Consider the following 6754-nt stretch of genomic DNA (forward strand, 5'->3'; position numbering starts at 1 on the left):
AAACCTCATGTTAAAATGTAATTTCCAGTGTTGGAGGTGGGACCTAGTAGAAGGTGTTTAAATCATGGGGCTGTATCCCTTGCAAATGGTATAGAGTCATCCACTTGGTGATGAGTGAGTTCACTCAAGGTCTGGTTGTTTAAAAGTGTGTGGCACCTCCCCACTCTCTCTCTGGGTCCTGCTCTCATCATATGAGATGACTGCTCCGCCTTTGCCTTCCCCCAAGCTTGTAAGCTTCCTGAAGCCCTCATCAGAAGCAGATGCTGGCACCACACTTCTTTTATTATCTGTAGAACCATGAGCCAATGAAATCTCTTTTCTGTAGTATCTCTTTATTGCAACACAAAAATGGTCTAACACAGAAAATTCGTACCAGGCATGGAATGTTGTTATGAGGATAACTGAAAATGTGGAAGTGGCTTTGGAACTGGGTAAAGGGCTGCAGTTGGAAAAGTTTGGAGGGCTGAGAAGAATACAAGAAGCTGAGGGAAAGTTTGGGACATCTTAGAGACTGGTCAAATGATTGTGAGCAAAATGCTGACAGTCGATCAACAGTGAAGTCCAAGCTGATGAGGTCTCAGATGGAAATGAGAAACTTATTAGGAAGTGGAGCAAAGATCACCTTTATTATGCCTTAGCAAAGATTTTGGCTGCACTGTTGTCCATGCCCTAGGGATCTGTGGAAATTTGAACTTAAGAGTGATGAGTTAGGGTATCTGGTGGAATAAATTTCTAAGCAGTAAAATTTTCAAAATGTGGTCTAACTTCTTGTAACAGTCTAAGTTCAGATGTGAGAGCAAAAAACGACTTAAATTTGGAGCTTCTATTTAACAGGGAAGCGGAGCATAAAAGTTTGGAAAATTTGCAGCCTAGCCATGTGGTGGGGAAAAAAAAAAAAAAAAAAAGCCTGTTTTCAGGAGAAAAGTCTAAGTAGATTGTGGAGCAACCACTTGCTAGATAGATTAGCATGACAAAAACAGAGCCAAGTACTGATAGCCAAGATAATGGGCTAAGGGTCGCAAATGCATTTCAGAGATCTATGAGGCAACTCCTCCCATCACAGACTCAGAGGCCTAGGAGAAAAGAATGGTTTTGTTGAACAGTCCTGGGGCACCACCACAGGAGGCTGCACCCTGTATCCCTGCTGCTTCAGCTCCAGCCATAGCTCAAAATGCCCGAGGTACAACTCAGGACACTGCTTTGGAGGGCAGAAGCCATAAGCGTTAGTGGCTTCCACATAGTGTTAAGTGTGCAGATGCTCAGAATGCCAAGTATGAAGGAACCGTGGTGGCTTCCACCTATATTTGAGAGAATGTATCAGAAAGCCTGGGTGCTCAGGCAGAAGTTTGTCACAGAGGTGGAGCAATGACAGAAATACTAAACCCAGCATGACAGCCATTAAATCTTAAAGCTCCAACATAATCCTTGACTTCATGTCCCACATCTAGGACACACTAGTGCAACCGGTAGGCTCCCAAGTCCTTGGGCAGCTTCGCCTCTGTAGCTTTGCAGGCTGCAGGCCGCCTTGTGCTCTCATAGGTTGGAGATAAATTTGAGGCTGGAGCCCCCACAGAGACTACTCACCAGGGCACTGCCTAGTGGAGTTTTGGGAAGGGAGTCACTGTCCTGCAGACCTCAGAATGGTAGATTCACCAGCAGCTTGCACCCTCTGCCTCTAAAAGCCACAGACACTTAACTCTAACAAGGGATGCAGTCTGGAGTCAAGGATTATGTTGGAGCTTTAGGATTTAATGACTGTCTTGCTGGGTTTAGGACTTGCATGGGGTCTACTGCCCCTTTCTTTAGGCTGATTTCTCCCTTTTGACATGGAAATGTTTATCCAATGCCAGTATCACCATTGTATACTGGAAGTAAAAATATTGTATTGATTTTACAGGCTCATAGGTGGAAGGGGATGATTCTCAGATGAGACTTAGGCTTTATGTTTGACATTGGAACAAGTTAGGACTTTGGGGGCACTATTGGTAAAGGATTGTTGTAGTTTGCAATGTGAGAAGAACATGAGATTTGGGAGACCAGGGGCAGAATTATATGGTTTGGATATTTGTCCCCTCCAAATCTCATGTTGAGATACAATCCCCAGTGTTGGAAGTAGTGCGTGGTGTGAAGTGTTTGGATAATGGGGGTGTATCCCTCATGAGTGGCTTAGCATCATCCCCTAGGTGAAATGAGTTCACTTGAGATTTGCTTGTTTAAAAGTGTGTGGCACCTCCCCTGACCCTTGCTCTTATTCTTTCTATGTGAGAAACCTGCTCCCGCTTCACCTTCTGCCATGATTATAAACTTCCCGAGGCCCTCACAAGAAGCAGATGCTGGCACCACGCTTCTTGCACTGTCTGAGGAACCATGATCTGAAGAAATCCCTTTTCTTTGTAAATAACCCAACCTCAGGTATTTATTTATAGCAATGTAAAAATGGCCTAACACAGCAGCTTTATTCATAATAATTCAGAAGTGAAAACAATGCAAATATCCATACACTGACAAATAATGTAATGAAATATGATTTATCCATAAAATGGAATATTATTAGGCAACAAACATATCGAAGTACTGATACGTAATACAGTGTGAATGAACCTTGAAAACATTACAAAAGTGAAATAATTCAGTCACAGAAAGGCAACATATAGTATGATTCCATTTACATGGAATGTTCAGAATGGAAAAACAAATCTATAAAGACCAAGAGTATATCAGTTGTTGTCCAGGAGTGGGGAGGGGAGGAGAATAGGGAGTGACTGCTTGTGGTTTATTTTTAGCCTTCTGTGCATGTTCCAAAATTTCATTATTATGATAGTTGCATCACTCTGTAAATATTGTAAACATAATTGAATTGTATACTCTAAACAGATTATTTATGGTATATAAAGGCAAGATTTGGTCTGTATGTCATACTTTACCAGTTCCTGACCTAAGTAGTAGAATTCCAATTAGTGGGACAGGAAAGAATAATAGGCACGGATAGGAAAATGGTTTGGAGAAGGGAATTCTTTAGTACTTTCTAAGACACATCACATTGGTGAATATATACAAATACAGAAAGAAAGTGAAGCAAAGTAGATTTTCTTACTTTTCCTCAATAAAGATACATCCAGCATTAGAATTGCTAACTATTTTAGTTCCTTCACAGTCATGTGCTACTGAAATACATGTCTTGTCCTTTTCAGAAGGAAGGTGATGAGATCCCTGTATATGGTAGCAAAGAGATTATATTAGTGATGGATACCTGAAGAATGAGAAACTATGTAATCACAGTCAGAGTGAATTTGTAAATTCCTATACACTAACATGGTAGCTTTTCACATAATAATGTTAATAATAACTAACATATATTAAAAGTTTGCTAAGTGTTTTGTTTATATTAACTTGCTTATACCTCACGACATCGCCTTAAAGTAGATTCTATATTATCTACATTTTACAAATGAGGAAAATAAGGCATTGAGTTGTTAAACTGCCTGTCCAAGATCAAAGAGCTAATGAGTAACAGAACCAAGTTTGGAATACAAGTAGAACTCCAGACACTTTAATTTTAGCCACTGTGCTATATGACCATATGATTTCAAGTTTGGAAAGGATAAAAAAGATTAATAAATTCAACTATTTTTTCAAATAGTTTAAGGTTATTCAAAATATTTATTCAAATAAAATATTACATAAAAATTATCTATGTAAAACCTTTTAACATGGAACCCATTGAGTTGATGGCCTGGAGTCCTGCCTTTGTGGATCCCCCAGAGATTTTCAAACATTTTGAGAATGTGATGTAGCCTAAATTTTCTTCCTTTACTTAAATCTCTTCTATAATATTTCTATTTTAGTCTGCTCAGGCTGCTGTAGCAAAATACCACAGGCTGAGTGGCTTAAACAACAGAAATTCATTCTCTCAAAGTTCTGGAGGCCAGAAAGTCCAATATCGATGTCCCAGCAGGGTTCATTTTCTGATGAGGGCTTTCTTCCTGGCTTGCAGATGGTTACCTTCTTACCATGTCATCACATGGAAGAGAGAGAGAGAAAGCGAACGAGAGAGAGCAGGCAAGCAAGCTCTGGTGCCTCTTCCTTTTATTATGAGGCCACCAGCTGTTTCACATTAGGACCCCACCCTTATGATCTCATTTAACTTTTATCACATCCTGTAAGGCCCCACCTCCAAATACAGTCACATTGAGGGTTAGTGTTTCAACATAATGAATTTGGGGGAGGGACACACAATTCAGTCCATAGCAATCCCAATCACAAATACTCTAGCTTCTGTTTTCATATGTTCATGAGAAGGACAAGTATTTGCTTGCCTATGCTGTCCTTGTTATTAATAGCTTTTGACAAAAATAATAATTTGAATGGTCTTTCTTACATTCAGCAAGTGTATGTCTTTTGGGAATTTGTATACACAGCTTCTAATTCTTCCCTTTAGGATTGTGTTTATAAATCTGTTCACATTAAGGGACTTGGCTCTGTAGCTGGTGTATAGTACTTATTCAATAAGGTATTATTATTATTTTGTCTAACAGACACTGAAATATTTATAGGTAATTATGATATGCTCCATTCAAAACTCCCATATTCTTCTCTTCCACACATTAAACATCCTCAGTTTTTTCAACTATTTTATCTTGTGAAGACTTTTTTTTTTAACCATTTTTGATGCTTTCTTATTGTATTCTCTCCTGAAGTGTAGCTGCCTGAACTTCATAAGCTATTTTAGGAGTGGTCTGATTATATTAGAATAGGATAGAACTATTACCTCCACTGTTCTAGACAATTTGCTTTTATTAATGCACACTAAGGTAATATTTAGTTTTTTGTGGGTTTTGGTGGCTACTGATCATTTTTCACTGAGCTTGAGCTAAGAGTCAGCTGTAATTTATCAATCTTTTCTACATGAGATACTGCTTACCCACATCTCTCCTATTTTTAAGTGATCATTCACTTTTTTTTCTTTTTTTGATATGAGAGTCAAGTAAGACACTTTTCTTTTCTTTTCTTTTTTTTTATTATATTTTAAGTTCTAGGGTACATGTGCATAACGTGCAGGTTTGTTACATATGTATACTTGTGCCATGTTGGTGTGCTGCACCCATCAACTCGTCAGCAGCCATCAATTCATCATTTATATCATGTATAACTCCCAATGCAATCCCTCCTCCCTCCCCTCTCCCCATGATAGGCCCCAGTGTACACTTTTCTTATTTAAAGTCCATTTTACTGTAGCCAGCCCTTGTTAAGATCCTGCTGGATCTGCAATGATACAACTTACCAAAGCTCCATCACAGTTCCAAGTTTGCTGGTAGGCCTTTCTTGTAGAACAGAGAAATACGGAGGCAAAAAGTGAGACACATGGTACAATTGAGACACAGTGTTGTCAGCTTATATCTGTGTGCAGCTGGTTGCTCCATAATAAAATGTAGGTCTGAAAAGATGGGAAGTATCTAATACACACCTTACTTAGCTATCACCTTGAAGAGTCCCCTAAGAATTTAAATGCTTTGTGCTTAATTTTCCTCATGTATAAAGAGAGTATAGTAATCTGCTCTGTCTTGTAGGGTTATTGGAAAGAGGAAAGAAGAGACAAGATATGACAAGAAACATACTTCAGTTTTCATTGTTTGAGCACCTGAATCCAGCAATGCTTGAAGTCCTGAAATTCTTAGGTAGATGAGCCAACATATTTTTGTTTGGTAAATGCAATTTGAATTGGATTTCAGTCACTTGCATATGAAAGAGTCCTGACTGAAATCTGGGATTGGTCAAAGAATGACTGGGTCAATGTAATAATAATCCCTGTGAATTAGAGTGCCTACTATTTTTTTCTCTCACAGAAGACATATAGAAAACAAAACAAAAAGATCAGGGATGAGACGGATACATGGGGAGGCTCCAGAAAGTGGCAGATGGTTTGGAGCTCCCCTATTGAATAGCTGATTAATAACTTGTCAGAAAGTATGGCCTTTTGGGATGGGAAACCATGGACTCAGCTATTTTCTACATGGGGTAAGGGGAGCATCTTAGTTACTACTGTGGGACTAGCATCTTGTCGGGCTAACAGAAAAGAACTGAGTTTTTGCTCTATCTGGGTCTCTAGACATGATCTTTGTTTATTAGGTGAAGGGAAGCAAAAATAAAATGGTAAATGCTAATAAATGTTGATAAATGGTTTCAGGTAGCATTGATCTAATAAAAATTAGAAAGCAGGTCAACATCAAAGATATCATCTTTTGCTGAGTATAATTTCCAAAGCAAAAACACTGGGAAAATGTGCTCAAAACATGTAGGTGCATTCCAGATTTTAAAGATGGAGACTGGTGATGTGCACAAAAGACTTGAAATATGAACAGCTATTTTGGGTGTGATTATTTTACTCTAATCGAAAGTTTCAAATTAGTTTCCTTTTCCCCCCCAAAAAAGGAGCTTCAGCAAACCCTTGAGATTAGAAGGGAGCAAGAGATCCAACTTAGCCCAGTTCTCTAACCCAAGGAAGAATTGCTTATTCCTGATCATTCTTGATTTTCTACTGCGTTTAAGTAATATACGGAGACTATACCTATAAAATACTTCACCTCCATATGTCCCAAAAAAACCATCTTTAAAATCTACTGATCTCTGACCCTTTAAGTCAGAGCTAGGGTACAAGGTGGAAAAATCAATACAATGTAGCCTACAGTCAGCTCTACCTCCTTGGTCATCCAAGAATATCTGTCCCTTTTCAGATTTCTGCACAGATGCAGAGAAT

This window comes from Rhinopithecus bieti, unplaced genomic scaffold (assembly GCF_001698545.2).
Source record: "Rhinopithecus bieti isolate Rb0 unplaced genomic scaffold, ASM169854v2 scaffold_38592, whole genome shotgun sequence".
Lineage (NCBI taxonomy): Eukaryota > Metazoa > Chordata > Mammalia > Primates > Cercopithecidae > Rhinopithecus > Rhinopithecus bieti.